Consider the following 18,450-nt stretch of genomic DNA (forward strand, 5'->3'; position numbering starts at 1 on the left):
ATCTCTTGATTAGACTTTCTTAAGAATTTGATCGTATCAATCGGAATTTGAAAAATACTTAAACATTCTCTTTAATTGTATTTATTGATACCACTCTAATGCATGATAATAAAGTGATAAATTCCAAAATTAGATAATCATGATCAATTTAGATGTTTAATATATACGTTTTGCTATACAGTTAATAATGAATATTTTATGGATTAAATTAATTATATTTGTCCCCAACCCTACTTGACATGGGATATCATGTCCTCTTATCGGGAATGTCAAAGATTATTTTTAAAAACAATTATCGAAACAATATGAATCCTGAAACTGTACAAAAATAACAAATATTTCTCTCCTTTTTTCAGAAAACGAAGTGTGATTGTGTTGACTGATATATCAGCAATGGTGCTCATGTATGGTACGTGCGTTTACTAATTCTCTCATTTAGTCATCAAAGCAAAGTTCATTGAAAATTAAACATGTAATAGATTAATTTGTAATGTGTATACTTCTGAATATGACAATTCATTGTTGACCTTTGAACGAATTGTATTCTACCTTGAATTCTACGTAATCAAATTACTTATTGTTTTATGCATTTTGTATATACAAAGTTAGGCACAATGTTGAGTTAAATACGTTTTATGCAAAAAAAGAAAATGGGTAGAATTTAAATAAATTTATATATATATATATATATATATTATATATATAGCGCAATTAATCAAAGATTTGTATGGAAATAGGATGAAAAAATTTTCAAAATTTGCTGAGTGTCGAATTTCAATAAAAAATACACAAATTTTCACTTCTAATTTTTTTGTCGCTAAGTTATACCTATAATTTTTTTTTTTAATTTTCAAATTTTTTTCCATGCTATTTCCATACGAAGTTTGATTGAATTGCGCACTATCTAAAAGTTAGTATTAAGATAACTAAAACTTTTAGAAAATTGTTTTTTATCAATTTGGAACCATTCGAGACCTTGTGAGCAAGGAAATTCGAAAATGTCCATATTAAGGATCACCCTAATATATATATTTATATATATATATATATATATATATATATTTTAACAATTATATTTGAGAATTATTAGCAATACGTGATCAGTGGAAGCATATTTACAAAACTTACACTATTATTTTCGTAATTAAAATTGACCCGTACAACCTTCATTTAACTATTTGTAAACACGTTGACCTAAAGTTTTTCTGCAATGATTTACAGACGTATGAAGAAACTTTTATCAAGAGGTTGCTAAAGTTCGTAAACAAAATATTATTATTATTTAGCCAAAGATAATAAATTTCGTTAATAAATGATATAGCAAATTCTTCAATTTTATTGAAATTAAAAAAATAAACAATTTTTTTAATAGCTCAAAAATTCCCAATTTTGTCAAACAAAATATTTTTTTTTCTATTTTTAATAAGCTATCAGAAATCTCTATATTTTAAAATGTCTTGATTATTTTCTGTGGTTGAAAATTTGATATATATAGCAGCCAATTCGCCAATTAAAAAGCAAATTATTATTAAAAAAAAAATTATTTACACCTTTCGACCTTTCGTGTCATTATTCTGTAGTTCTAAAATAATTACAAAAAGTTACATAGACAAACTTGAAAACTTGAAAATACATATTTTAATGTAATTTAAATTCTATAATTATTTTTTCTATATATTATATAACATTGTAATTATTTTTAGAACTACTGAGTGATGACACGTATCAAGTCTCGAATCGTATAAAAAATTTTCAATATTATTTCGTTTTTAATAATCAGTTAGTCGAAATCATATTTTATAGATTTTCATCGTTTAGTGATTTACATAAATAATACATACCAATCATGATCTATAATCTATGGTAATTCACATGTAAACTCATTTCTTATTTATACTAAACAATTTTAAAATAATTTATATAACCTGAAATTTTACCATTATTTTATTAATTAGTATATATCATTTAAATACTAAAACTAGATTTTTTTCTTAATAATTAAATTAAATTAGTTTGGTTTGGTGAGATTCAAATATTACAAAAATAATAAAATTATCATTGATCATCACTTAACGAATTGAGTTTGATAATTGACCTTTCAGCAAAAATAATTCTCATATTTCCTTATAAAAATTATTCGAAGTCAGCATTTTGAGATATGTTTATATATATATATATATATATATATATATATATATATATATTCAATTTTTTTACGTTTTGGTAATTAAAATATAAATATATATTTTTAAATCATTGTCAATTGTAATATGAAAAAATAATTATATTTCCTGAGGCGTGATAAATACACAAAAGGAATAAAAAATTTATACCTACTGTGTTTATGCAAATTTTTATGGTGATAAGAATTAAAATCAACCCTCATTGATTTTATAAGTAAATTTCAATAAATTTGTTAATTTTAATTTAAACAATTTATATAAGTATAGAAAAGTATTTTATAGATAAGATATAAGAGCTGATAAATTGGGCGATGGCGTTTATAAAAGTTTACATAAAAAGTAAATAAACGAAATTTAATCAAGCGGAGTTAGAATGAAGGATTTTATCTCATATTTTTAAGAATTATATAAACTGAACGGCAAAGTTAAAATTATTTATTTCGGGTATATAAGTGAGCTTCAGAATTAAAATTTAAATTCAAATTATTCTTGATAAATTAAAATTTTTATTGTGTTTTCTCCAAAACCAATCATTTTGTCAATACAAGCAAAATATATTTTGAATCATTCAATTCGAACGTTTCGTTCTCTGAAAAACTACAATTTTTTGCACATTTAGCTCTTTACCTCCGAAGCGGCTAAACCTGTCTTTGCCAAAAAATAATCACCACTTCTCCCTATCATTACGAATTAAATATTTTATGAATTATTCAAATCGGGTGCCCTGTTCTCTCAAAAATTCGATTTCCATTTTCGGCACTCTTTGCTTCGTATCTCCAAAACAACTGGACTGACTTTTGCCAAAAACTAATCAGCACGTTTCCCTATCAATAGAAATCGTTTGCTTTTTGAATCAATCAAATCGGTTGACCCGTACGCCTGAAATCGTCGACGAAAAATTGTATCCACACATACCCACATACGCTCACACGCACACATTCATTTTTTCTAATTATAAGGTATGCCAAAATATTCAAAAACATCTTAAACGTAAAGATATACAAAAATGATCAATTTCGATTTTTAGACGGTTACAACAACTTATCCTACAAGAAGTTAATAAAATTAAGAAAAAAACAATGCAGCTAATACTTTATTCAATTATAAAAGCTGATTTTACAAAATGAAATTTGATTGAAATGACCACATGATGATATGGTGGTTAATCATTTATATATTGTGTAATTGCTTTACGTATGCGAATCAATAAAAACTAATTAAATGCGATGGATAATGACTAATTTATTATCTTTATAAAAGTTTGAGAACATAATGATAACACGATGAGAGCAAGGCAAGTGTAGTCAGTAGCTGTGTACTCGCACGTGTGCACTGCTTAAAAACAGTTCAACTCTGGACTCTAAACCACATCAACTTTTATAATAAAAACCAGAAAAATAAATAAATAAAAATGGAACCAATTGATATAAAATGTAGATGGAAAATACAAAAAAACAATAAAAATGTGATGCTAATAAATTTATAGTGCAATTTTGAAATTGGTGTAATTCTGACTGAAGTATTTGATGCAAAGTAGTGACAAAGTCTTAATGAAACGTAATCAGTGATCATAATATTTACTGCAAAACCTTGTTGTTAGTAAATAAGATTCATTTTTATGTACTACTACTACTGCACTTGATAAATAAATTATATTATAAATTAAAATATATGAATGTAGTGAGATGTTTAGAAAAATGTTACTCAAACATTATATCTAGTTACAATTTCTTTAACCTTTTACCAATTTTAATGTGTGACCAAGATTTAATTTTAAAAGTGCTCAATGTAAAATAATTTTTTTTTGAATTTCAATCAATTGGTGCAACTGTGATACAGTGATTTTTGTGGATTATTTTTTGTGAATATAATGCAACAAACATTTGCAGTTGCATAAACAGAAAGTTGTTGAATGAGGAATTTTTCAATGTAAGTAACGGAATGCTTTCATTTTCGACTGGATTCATTAAGCGAGTTATTTCTTAAATAAAATAAAAAAACAAATTGACCATATATGTAAATGCATATATACATATATACCTAAACACACACACTTTCGCTAATCCGACACTATCAAGGAGTGACGGATTACTGAATTATAGTGGAAAAGTCATAACTTTCAACTTATATTATAGGAAATAACGTTAAAATTGCCAAAAAATTCGATCGCAAAGGAGTCGGATTACAGGAGGTGTCGGTCTATCGGTGGCCCTTAATATGGATGTTCTCGAATTTCCTTGCTCCCTGCGGCTTCCAAATTGATAAAAAAAAATTCTCTGAAAGTTTTAGCTCTTAATATTAACTTTGAGATAGTCCGCACTCCAGCTAAAAGTATCTTGGTTTTTCTTCTTTAGTAAATACTTATCTTATAAAATATATCAATTTTTTGTTATAATTTTTTATTTATGATCAAAATAAGCAAATACAATGTTATCTTTAAAATTCTGATACACTTGTCGCTAAGTTATAAAACAAATGAAATTTTACCCATGTTATTTCTTTAGAAACTTTGGAATGCGGATTATCTTAAATAAAGTTAATAATAAGAGTTAAAATTTTCAGAGAATTTTTTTTATCAATTGAGAAGCTTTTGAGCCACTGGGAGCAAGGAAATATATATATATATAATTTCCATTCTATGAAATTTTCTTTCTGAACAAAATTTTCTTTTAAGAAAAAGAAGCATGAAGAAATAAGAAGTAAAGAGCTACAACTTATTTCATCATTCTTCTTTTTCTTTTAAATCGGATCTCCGATTCTAATCTTACTTTTTCTTCTTACTTTTAATTTTATTCAAATACAATTTAACGATTAAAATTCTATCTAATTCTAAATTAACTATTTTTAAATTCAATATTTGTGATAGGATTTGATCCAAATATCACTGAATTTTTCAGTTCAGAAAAATATAATCTAAGTAATTTTACCTATCTAAATGTATACAAATTGATATATACTGTACGTATATTTGTAAAAAATATATTATTATTGTTAGGATCAAAAACATCTTAATATGAATTACATTTAATTTATTGCGCCAAAAATATATTAGGCAGTGCTAATTGCAGTTAAATTGAAAGCAGATTACGGTCTATAAAATTTTATTAAAATAGTTATCAGTCTTTAGTATAAACACTGTTTTTGATTCTGTCTCAAATTAAGAAGATTTTAGCAATAAGAGATGGCTTATCTAATGTTATATACCATATGTACATTTTCATATTTGACACATTTTCTACATATACTTATCAGAAACTCGAACTTAACGAGTCCGAAGTGGCAACCCAAACGGTTGTCCTATCTCTATATTTTTCTCTAAATTTTTGTAGATCATTTTATTATTATAATTTTTGCAATACTGATGATGTAGCAATTCGGGGAGGGTTATTTCCACTTGGAAACATATTGTTATATTATTTTAAAACTAGTGGTGCTTGGTGCATGGAATCGTGCCTTAAGGCAAATTGCTGGAACTTACGGTACCAAAAATTTAAGTTTTGAAAAAAGATACATTTTTTTCTAGAACTTTGAAAAAAAAATAGATTTTTGAGATTTTTAAGACTTTCGAAAAAAACACAGTTTTGAAAAATTTAATTTTTTTCATACATTGATATATTTTGGAAATTTCAAACTTTTTCAAAAGCATTTGCTGTACTTTAGCTATGTAGTAACAAAATATTGAAGCGCGTGGGCGCCGCGTGCTTCGAGTATAACAGATAAACATTGGTACGGAGCCCATAGAAATGTAAACAAAATTTGTTATTAGTAAAATATCTATGAAATTTGTGATAATTTGATGTGCATATGTCTAATGATCATTTTTGTCCGCCAAATGGCATTTTTTTTACTTTTAGTTCTTCATTTAGTTTATACAAATAGAATATTTTTTGAATTATCGAACGCTCCGTTCTCTCAAAAATTGAATTACTATTTTTGGCACTTTTTGCCTCATATCTTCGGAACGACTAAATCTGCTTCTACCAAAAACTAATTAGCATGTCTTCGTGGTCTCGAAATCGTCGACAAAAAATTGTACCCGCACATATATATACACACACATACATCTATTTTTTCTAAGGTATGCCAAAATGTTCAGAAACCTCTAAAACGTAAAAATATATAATATAAAAATTTTCATTTTCGATTTTTTTTGCGATTACTATAACTTACTCTACGGAAAGTTAAAAATTGGTTTTAGGATTTAATTCGGATATCCGAAGCACTAAATAAATATGCAAATTTGTGGTAAATTAAAAAAAAATGTTAATTGAATTTCATTTTGCTTGTTTTATTGTCATATTTACTTTTACAACTATTGAGTAATCTTAGTTGAAGTTTTCGTGTTAATAAAATAATATATAGCTATCATTAATTGTTATAGATATTGTTTCATTTATAATTTCCAGCTTCGCCTAAATCTCGAATTTTCAATATATAGAATTAATTTATGCGGTATTGTAAAATCGGCAATGCATAAGTATTAACAAACAATTAAAATGCACAGGGCACCAATATATACAATGCGACCTTTGTGGTCCGATTGTTTTATTTATTTCAGTTAAAATGTGCTTGTCAATTCTTTTTATGTCACCGTGAATTTTAAAATAGGCAAATTCGCGTTTTTTTGCGATAGTTAGTATTTTTTTACAGAATAGCGTTCTGTATCTTTTCTGTAATTGAGCCAATTTGTCTGTACTTTGGCAATATGTATTAACTATTTATATTGAGAAATCAAGGCATTAAATATAAAATGTTTATTTTATTTAAATTTTAGAAAGTGGTTTACTTCATTTAAATATTAGAGCTGGAATAGAATTTAAGTCATATACAGTAGAATCAATTACTAATTTTGATAAGATATATTGCAGTGATTAAAATGTATAGAAAGACTAATTAAAACACAAATATGTAATACTATAGTGATATCTTTTGCTCTTGTTCAAAATTTTATAAATACTGATTTCTATGTTTTTTATAAACAATAATGAAAGTTGATTAGATAACTTTTAATAAAATCGTCAATGAACCGATAAATTCTTAACTCAATTTGTAATATTCTTTTAATATCACCAGTCTCTTTTTATTGAAATATGTATTATATTATATATATATATAATATGTTTTATAATAGTTTATAATATGTTTTTAAGTCGATTTTTATGCTATAATCATATAATTATATCTGCCTAAGTTTGTATTTAAATATTTTTATATTTAAATTTTTAATATTGGATTACTTAAGACAAACCTGATTCACATTGTTGATGTATATACTTTGTATGTTAATGATATTTAAGATCATTGGCCTAACGATGTATACAGTAATTAATTATCATAATTCAGTAGGGTAGAGTTGAGTTTTGGTAAAAAGGTCCATCATTCATTTCTCAAAAATAGTAAAAGTAAAGTTAAGAATTTTTCACCAACAATATTTGAAAGTAGAGGCGAATCAGGTTTGTATTAAGTTAGTGATGTGCCGACTCGAAAATTTCCTGATTCGAGTGATTCGAATCAGAAAAAAACCTGATTCGAATCATGATTCGAATCAATTCGAATCAAGTTCATATATGAGCAATTATTAGGTTGTCAAATATCTCCCTTCCGCTTTTTTGCTATTTGTTTATAATACAAAAAGGCGGAAGGGAGATATTTGACAATCTAATATAATTTAAGAGAAGAAATAATATCATTTTAATAATTTTATAAGTGAAATAATTAATTTAGTAAGCAATTAGTTTCAAAAAGTGCAGAGATGAATACATTTATATTATATATATATATATATATATATATACTCGTATATATATATAATAATAATAAACTAGCTACAAATATAACTAATATTTCAAGTGAATTTACAGTAAAATATAACCAAACACTTCTCTATCACTAAAGCATATAAAACAATATTCTTAATCTTACGTTGAAAGAATGCATGTGTATATTATTGATTGTTTAGATCTAATTAAACAGGGGGCTGAATCTAACGTCTTACGAATGATTTAAAATTCAATCCTCTACTCACTCTACTGTAAAGATTGATATTATTTCATTTGTGTGAATTTGCCATTACTTGCATAATTAAAATATGATAATTTTGTATGTGTATAAAACTCGTTGTGTAGTTTATTTTGATAATAATTAAAATTTAAATCGCGTATTTATTATCTAAATGAGTTTTTGATATTTCATGAACAAATTTGCTCTCAGCGCTTAGTCAAAAATAAACAAACACTCAAGACCCATACGCACTGCATCTCCATAAGTCGATACGCTAAACACGGACACATGTTTCGAACTCAAGTCGGTATGATTCAGTTTGAACCATAGGAACTCGAATTAATTCATAACGACTTGAAGTCGGGATAAGTCGGTTTGAGTCATAGGAACTCGAATCAATTCATATCGACTTCAAGTCGGTTTGAGTCATAGGAACTCGAATCAATTCATATCGACTTGAAATCGGGATGAGTTGGTTTGAGTCATAGGAACTCGAATCAATTCATAACGACTTGAAGTCGGGATAAGTCGGTTTGAGTCATAGGAACTCGGATGGTATTGTTAGACAATGAATGCGGTTAAAGTCATATAAATTGGAGTCGGGTGATACATTTAAGCGTATTAAAGCCGGGTGACTCGCATGATTTAATTCAAGATTTATTTTTTATATTTATTATTATTATTTTTTATATTTATTATTATTATTATTTATATTATTATAATATTGAATTAAATTAAAACATTTTTTTTATATTTATGAAAATTTGTGTTCACACATGTTTTATCACAGTAAATATTTCGCGGCTTGATACGAGTTGATTCGAATCAAGTAAAATCTGATTCGAATCAAGTCGTTAAAAGCTTGATTCGAATGATTCGAATCACTTGATTCGACTTGGCACATCACTAGTATTAAGTAATCCAAAATTCTGTCTTTTTGCCTCTACTTAAAACGCGAAAGCACCGCGTCGCAGTCTATCGGATAAACATAGTACCAAACCCATAGAATAATTTGTTATTATTATTAGAATCTCTCTAAAACATCTGATAATTTGATGTGCATATGTATAAGGATCATTTTTTCACGTTTTTGTTGGATCTCCGAAACCGCTAGACCTGTCTTCCCAAAAAATTCATCAGTTTTTCATTTCGTCAATACAAATTGTTTTTTAAATCATTCCAATCGGATGCTCCATTATCTCGAAAACTTTCTGCCCCAAATCTTTCAAACGGCTGGACCTATCTTTGCCAAAAACTAATCAGCACGTCTCCTTATTAATAGAAATTGAATGTTTTTGAATCATTCAAATCGGTTGATCCGTGTTCTCATATACACGTTCACATACATACATACATACACACACATAAATCAATTTTTTCTAATGTATGGCAAATTGTTCAGAAAGTTTTTAATTGTAAAGATATATTAAAATTGATGTTATAACATAATGTGTACATTATTGAATAAGCATTTACATTTGTATTTATATTAATGAGGACATAGTAGCAATTAGATAATCATTAGATTGACCTGAAAATACAATGTTAAGTATCTGATACCATACATTTTGATAATAATGAAACACAAACTATATAAATCAATTATATATTTTTTCAGATAGCATCTCATAAAATATATAAAATAAATATTTCTACAAAAAGATTCTATTCATTTCTAAAAACGTTATAAAAATATATTTTTCAATTTGGTAATTGAGTAGTTTTAATAATCATGGTCAGACGTAAAATAATTTTTCAGTTTACTTATGTGGATCGTATGATTACAAGGTTCCTGTGCATTTGTCTTTGAATCTTGATTTATGCAGTCTTATGTTTTCGTCAAGTAGAATATTTAAATAAAGCAACTCTACTTCTTTGGAGCAACGGCGAGCTATTACACAATTTTGAATTATCATTTTCTCGCCTTTTTTGGCAGATACGATCTTATACTGGTAATACTCTTCTTCTTTGGATTCTATTAATAATAATTTATTGTCGCTTGCAACGTTTGCTCCTTCATTCAATGCATCATCTGCTATAGATTCTGGTTTATCATAGCTGATGATTAAAAGCTCACCATGGCGATTTTCAAGGTGTGACACTTTTTCATACAGGCCAGAATATTTCCCAAGCAATACTTGCACAAACTTTTTGCTATTTACCTGTACACCATCTATTTTAGTTCGGCCTGTCAACTCTTCAAATACATAACCTTTGTCTATATCATATACAACTACATTATCTTCGTTTTCGAAAATAGGGCACAATGCTTGTCCGCAATTCCGACTTTCTTGAACTTCCAGTTCATTTACTCTATAGCATCTTTGATCTATGTTATTGATCCGCTTTTTTGAATCATCTGATTCTGTATCAGAACATTCAAAAATTTTGTTCTGCCATAGTATCTCACTAGTAGGAGATTGAGTAGAGCAAGCGGATTTATGTAGAGGATCTGGCGTAAAACACTCTGTAGCAGCTTTATTGATAGATGAAGTTGGACTAATCATAGAAAGCTCACGAAGTATATCGCTCATGAATATAAGTGGATTACGACCACCTTTTTGGTTTAACAGCCTTGCAAACATTTCACGCGCCGGTAATCGAGGTGAGGTTGTAGGTTTTTGTGAGGATTGATCGGGCAGAGTAGATTTTAATGGTGTTTCATCGGTCACATGACCTGATGCCTTTAGAGTCGAAGAGGAGGAAGATGATTCAGGCGAGTTTGCTTCGGTATTCAGGACACTGGGAAACCAGAATCGTTGACTGTTTTTGTTTTTATCATTATTATTTTGAACAACTTGTGGATAGTTTGTCTGTGTGCCTTGTTCTGAAGAATTTGTGACGAGTTCAGTTTGGCAATTATTGTTTGTCATTAATGAAACGTTGATATTCTGGACTCTGTGAAGCCACGATTGTTCAGAGATTCTGTTTTTATCATTATTAGTTTGAACTACTTGTGGGAAATTTGTTTGTGTGCCTTGGTCTGAAGAATTTTTGAAGAATTCAGTTCGGCTATTATTGTTGGTCATTAACGAATCATTGATTTTCTGGACATTGTGAAGCCAGGATTGTTTACTGATTCTATGTTTATCATTATTAGCATGAACAACTTGTGGGAAATTTGTTTGTGTACCTTGGTCTGAAGAATTTGTAAAGAATTCAGTTTGTCTATTATTGTTTGTTATTAACGATTGTCTGTTTTCAAAACCCATAGGCAACGTTTGTGAAACACGATTAGGTATCAATTTACGTAACAAATATGCATTACTTCGAAATTGTGTTTTTGGCAATAGTATAATAGGTAAACGTTTAATGTTAGTTCTTCTAACACTGGGACGAGCTGGTTCTCTATAATCATACTTTTGAACTCGAGCTGGGCACTCAGCTTGATTATATGGGTGTCTAGTTAAAAATCTCTTTTCATGTTGCCTGATGTCTTTATAGTAATTCTGTGGGTTATATCTCAGTTGATTAAGCTTACAATATTGCCTTGTTGGTACCTGCATATGTTGATTGTCACGTTTTTTCCTTGGCCTTCCACAAACACTAGAAAAGCTTCGGGGACTCATTAGCTGTTGTTTGTAATAACAATTTCTAGCATTTGCAAATGGATTATAATCTGTAACTAACTGATCCTGCATATTATATTCAACTTCAGTTTGGTCAGAAGTTTCTTTGCCTGACCTTTGATGAAAACTAGAAAACCGTGGGTTACTCATTGACTGATGTTCGTAATAACAATTTCGATTCAAATTTTGATTCGAATTTCGAATCGTCGATGGAACATATTCTCTAAAATGTTCAGTATGTCTAATTCTTTGCGTAGGAATGCTAGTATCAATATTATTAGCCTGACAGTACTTTATTGGTTTAATTTCTTGTAAGTAAGGACTAGCCAACAAATCATTTTGATTAAACTGTTCAATTTCATTCCTCATGGAGTTCTGTATTTGTGAATTATACTGCGCATTATTCACTCCGTGATCCCAATTTGATTCATTGCATTGATAACATGGCACCTGTGGATCATGTAAATTTGTCACATTTTCCATATCAATATAATCATAATTACCACTATGAGAACAATTTATTGGCCTACGTTCCGCACTGTACACAGGAGTATTCAGAAGGACATTGTTTTGATTCCATTGTTCGATACCATTTCCCATATTTATCTCATAAGGATCTTCTACTTCATAATGCATATTTGATTGGCTGCAAGGATAATATGGTAACTGTGATTCATCTGGGTTCATTTTGTTTTCTGTGTCAATATAATAGTAATTACATCTTCCAGATGAATTTATTACTCTACGATTCGCTCTGTTCACCGGATTATTAACAAAAACATTGTTTTTATTCAATGGTTCAATATTATCACTCATATGATTGAAATTGCCTTCTGTCTCATAATGCCTATTTGATTGGTTGCGTGTATAATATGACGCCTGTGGCTCATCTGAATACGTCATGTTTCTTTCGTCAATGTAGTCATAAGTTTTACTTTGACCAGAATTCATTGGTCTACGCTTCGCTCCGTGCGCAGTATTACTAACATGAGTATTATTTCGATTTAATGGTTTAATACCATTTTCCATATTGATTGAATTGTTATTCAATCTGGAGTTACATACGTGCGAATTGTATTGTTCTTCTGCTCCATAATGCCAATCTGATCTGTTGCGAGGATAATATGGCAGTTGTGGCTCATCTAAATTCTCAACCATTTGAGAGGAGTTTATAGGCCTGCCTTCCGCACTGTTCACATGAGTATTAACACTATTGTTCTGATTTACCACATTCCTACTTGGTTGTTCGGATGTATGATATACTATCTGTGGCTCATCCGAATTTGTCATGCTTTTAATGTCAATGGTCTGATAATTTCCATTATTTAAGTTGTCTATCCAAATGATTTGTCCACGATCAATTTGTTTAAATTTATCGTCAATTTCTACGAGAATTTCTGCGCGTTCTACGTCTTTTTCGCAGGTGAAATTGAATTCGGCGATAAATTGTTCTAAGGGACTGGAAGAGACAATTTTAAGTATATTTTCTTCAGACTCAGATTCACAAAGTTCCTCTAAAAGTTGTGGTTGCAAAGCATGTTTCGTCTGTGTAGATTTTTCCTGTCGATCTTCATCATAAATGTATGAACACAATTGCTTTTCAATAAGCGATTCATTGCTACATTGCTCTTGATCAGAAATGCTACCAGAACTATCGACAGTAGCACCTAGTTTTTTACCATATGGTAAGATACCATACGATGAGCAAGGAGTATTGAAATTTTTCGGTGTTTGAATTAATAAGCTTTCTCCACTGAATTCATTTATCGTACTAAGTTTTTTGCACCTTCCATTTGCATCTTTCTTACAACTTTTTACTGCTGTACCTTAAATTATATTCATCTATCATTTATTTTATGTAATACTAAAATTTTTATATAAAATTTATCGAATTCATACATACTTTACAGCTATAATTTATCACATTGAAACAAGATCAGTATTTCAGAATGATATTTTATGAATAGAATATTTGTACAAAATTCTCACCATGTCCACTTGATTCCGATTGATTTCTATGTGGACTTATAACCTTGCAAATGGATGGTATGGGAGTAGCTTTCTTTTTATCTAAAACAAAAACAGCAGCTTAAAAACACATAAAAATTAATAGACTTAAATGCATTAATATAAATTTAGATGTTTTAGATTTGTATATAAAAATTATGGAATTTATCCATATTTTACAGCCAAATTATATCGCGGTGAAACAAGATGACTATTCAAAATAATATTAAATAAATAGAATTATCACCATTTTCGATGCTATGTGAACTTAATATTCCGGAATGGCATGGCGTAGGAGAGTCTTTTTCTTTGTCTGAAACAAAAATAACAACCTTAACTAAACATAAAAAATACTTAATTTTACTAATATTTTTAGGAGTTATTTGTGCACTTTTATATCAAATGTATGTAATTGATCCATATTTTGCAGCCAAATTATATCACGGTGACACAAGATGACTAACACAAAATAATATTAAATGAATTGAACTTATTGTTTTGGAAGTCGACTGTGTAGGAGTCACTTTTCTCTTGTCTAGAGCAAAAGCAAAAACGTTAAGTAAACATAGAGAAGGACTTAAATGAACTAATAATTTTAGGAGTTCGATTTTTATAAAAAATTTATGAATTTTCTCCGCATTTCACAGCCGAATTATCATGGTGAAACAGAATGCTTAACTCAAAATAATATTAAAAGAATAAAATTTTTGTGCACAATTTTTACCATTCCCGATACTAGTTGAACTTATTTTCCCGGAATGGGATGGTGTAATAGTGACATTGCCCTTTTCTGAAACAGAAATAACAGCCTTAAGTAAATATAAAGATTTAAATGAACTAATAATCTTAGGAGTTAGACTTTTATAAAAAATGTATGGAATTTCTCCATATTTTATAGCCAAATAATATCACGGTGAAACTAGATGACTATTTCAAAATAATATGAAATGAATAGAATTTTTGTGCACAATTCTCACCATTCCTGATACTATCTGATGAACTTACTATCCCGGATTGGGATGGTATAGGAGTTACTTCTCCCTTGTCTAAAACAAAAGTAACAACCTTAAGTAAACATAGAGAAAGACTTTAATAAACTAATAATTTAGGAGTTAAACTTTTATATAAAATTTGTGGAATTTGTCTATATTATACAGCCAAATTATCATGATAAAATAGGATAACTATTTCAAAATAATATTAAAAGAATTGAATTTTTGTGCACAATTCTCACCATTTCTGGTATCATGTGATGAACTTATCATCCCGGAATAAGATGGTGTAGGAGTCACTTTTCCTTTGTCTAAAACAAGAATAACAACCTTAAGTATACATATAGAAAGACCTAAATCTAATCTTAGGAGTTAGACTTTTATATAAAATTTATAGAATTTATCCATATTTCACATCCAAATTATCATGATGAAATAGGATAACTATTTCAAAATAATATTAAAAGAATTGAATTTTTGTGCACAATTCTCACCATTTCTGGTACTATGTGATGAACTTATTTTCCCGCAATGGGATGATGTAGGACTTACATTTCTCTTGTCTAAAACAAAAGTAACAACCTTAAGTATACATAGAGAAAGACCTAAATGAACTAATAATCCTAGGAGTTACACTTTTGTATAAAATTTATAGAATTTATCCATATTTCACAGCCAAATTATTACGATGAAATAGGACAACATTCACAAAATGATATTAAAAGAATTGAATTTTTGTGCAGAATTCTCACCAATTCTGGTACCATGTTGAACATATTCCCGGAATAGGATGGTGTAGAAGCCACTTTTCTCCTGTCTAAAACAAAAATAACAACCTTAAGTATACCTAGAGAAAGACTTAAATAATCTAATAATTTTAGAAGTTAGACTTTAATATAAAATTTATAGAATTCATCCATATTTCACATCCAAATATCATGATGAAATCGGATAACAATTCCAAAATAATATTAAAAGAATTGAATTTTTGTGCACAATTCTCACCAATTCTGGTACTATGAAACTTATCATCCCGGAATGGGATGGTGTAGAAGTTACTTTTCCTGTCTAAAACAAAAGTAACAACGTTAAGCAAACATAGAAAAGACTTAAATGAACTAATAATTTTAGGAGTTAGACTTTTATAAAATTTATGGAATTCATCCATATTTCACAGCCAATTATCACGGTGAAACAAGATGACTATTTCCAAAATAATATAAAAGATTTGTTTTTTGTGCACCATTTTCTGCTACTATGTGAACTAGATCCCGGAATAGTATGGTCTATCATTGACTTCTTCATTATCTAGAAACAAACGTAACAACCATAAGTAATCATAGAAAAGACCTGAATGAACTAATAATTTTAGGAGCTAGGCTTTTATATAAAATTTATGGAATTTATCCATATTTCACAGCCAAATTATCATGATGAAACAGGATAACTATATCCAAATAATATTAAAGGATTGAATTTTGGTGCACAATTCTCACCATTTCTGTACTGTGTGAACTTTAGCCCGGAATGGGATGATGTAGGAGTAAAATTTCCCTTTTCTGAAACACAAAATAACAACTTTAAGTATACCTAGAGAAAGACCTAAATCTAATCTTAGGAGTTAGACTTTTATATAAAATTATAGAATTTATCCATATTTCACTCCAAATATCATGATGAAATAGGATAACAATTCCAAAATAATATTAAAAGAATTGAATTTTTGTGCACAATTCTCACCATTTCTGGTACTATGTGATGAACATATTATCCCGGAACAGGATGATGTAGGAGTCACTTTTCTTTGTCTAAAACAAATAACAACCTTAAGTATACATAGAGAAATCAGAAGACCTAAATCTAATCTTAGGATTTAGACTTTTATATAAAATTTATAGAATTATTCATATTTTACATCCAAATTAATCATGTGATATAGGATAACAATTCCAAAATAATATTAAAAGAATTGAATTTTTGTGCACAATTCTCACCAATTCTGGTACTATATGATGAACTTATCATCCCGGAATGGGATGGTGTAGAAGTTACTTTTCTCCTATCTAAAACAAAAGTAACAACGTTAAGCAAACATAGAGAAAGACTAATAATTAATTTTAGGAGTTAGACTTTAATATAAAATTTATGGAATTCATCCATATTTCACAGCCAATATCACGGTGTGAACAAGATGACTATTTCCAAAATAATATTAAAAGAATTGTTTTTTGTGCATAATTCTCACCATTTTTGGTACTATGGAAACTAATTATCCCGGAATAGTATGGTCTATCATTGACTTCTTCATTATCTAGAACAAAAGTAACAATCATAAATAATCATAGTAAAAGACTTGAATGAACTAATAATTTTAGGAGATAGGCTTTTATATAAAATTTATGGAATTTATCCATATTTTACAGCCAAATTATCATGATGAAACAGGATAACTATATCAAAACAATATTAAAAGGATTGAATTTTTGTGCACAATTCTCACCATTTCGGCTACTATGTGAACTTATCCCGGAATGGGATGACGTAGGAGTAAAATTTCCCGTTTCTGAAACAAAAGTTTACGACCTTAAGTAAACATAGAGAAAGACTTAAATACACTAATAACTTTAAGAGTTAGACTTTTATTCAAAATTTATGGGACCTTGACTAAATTTGAGAAACTTACAAGCATTATAATTTTATAATATTATAACAAAAATATCAAATGTGATATAGAATAATATTCTATAGTATATATATTATATAGTACTTTTATTAATAATGTGCTTATTATGCCAATAAACCAATAAATAAAATAAACTTACCAGATCGTGGAGTAAAATTCGCCATTTCGTTAAAATATATGTTTAATTTCCTATAAGGAATTTTTATGAAATTAGCAATATATTATAATAATAATTATTATTATCAAATATATAATGCATAAGTAACATATCTAAAATTTATATGTTAACCTTTTCTTTCACACGAGGTGCAAGTTTTATATCTCTTGGGTCAGTAGTTTCCAATCTGTTTGTATCTGTGCCCGCCTGTTTAATTAAAAAAAAACTGTGACGCTTATTTTATTAATATGACAATTTAATTTCATAACTACTGATATATAATTCATTGAACGGGCTACAAAAGAGTATATTAATTACAATAATATTTATATACAATCACTTCACCTTATTGTATTATATCTTTACGTTTCGAACATTTCGAAATGTGTGTGTGTGTGCGGATACAAATTTTCGTTGATAATTTCGGTAACACGGATTAATATCAGATATATTTCAGAGATTTTAATAATGTGTACACATTTTGTGTCAATTGTTTTAGGTTCCGTACCAAGATTTTTAATTTTAAAATTTACGTATATGGTCCAAACAATTGTCCTCGACATTCTCGACAGTATGGAATAACCGATTTGTATGATTGAATAATCATCGGTTTGTACTCGATTGCGAGGCGTTTGCAAAAGGCTATTTGCCGTTTGGAGGTATGGAGCGCAAAGGGTGTAAAAACAGTTCTACAGTTTTTGAGAAAACATTACTGCAAAAAAAACATTACTGTAAAAATGCTTTAACAAAAAATTTCGTAATTTGAAAATTTTCAAAAAAAAATCAAAATTTTCAAAAAAAAAAATCAAAGTTTCAAAAAAAAAGAGAAATTTCAGAAAATATCAAAATTAAAAAAAAA

Source organism: Ctenocephalides felis, unplaced genomic scaffold (genome assembly GCF_003426905.1).
Source record: "Ctenocephalides felis isolate EL2017-DRISC unplaced genomic scaffold, ASM342690v1 CF-g0.4_SCAFFOLD_01886, whole genome shotgun sequence".
NCBI classification, from domain to species: Eukaryota; Metazoa; Arthropoda; class Insecta; order Siphonaptera; family Pulicidae; genus Ctenocephalides; species Ctenocephalides felis.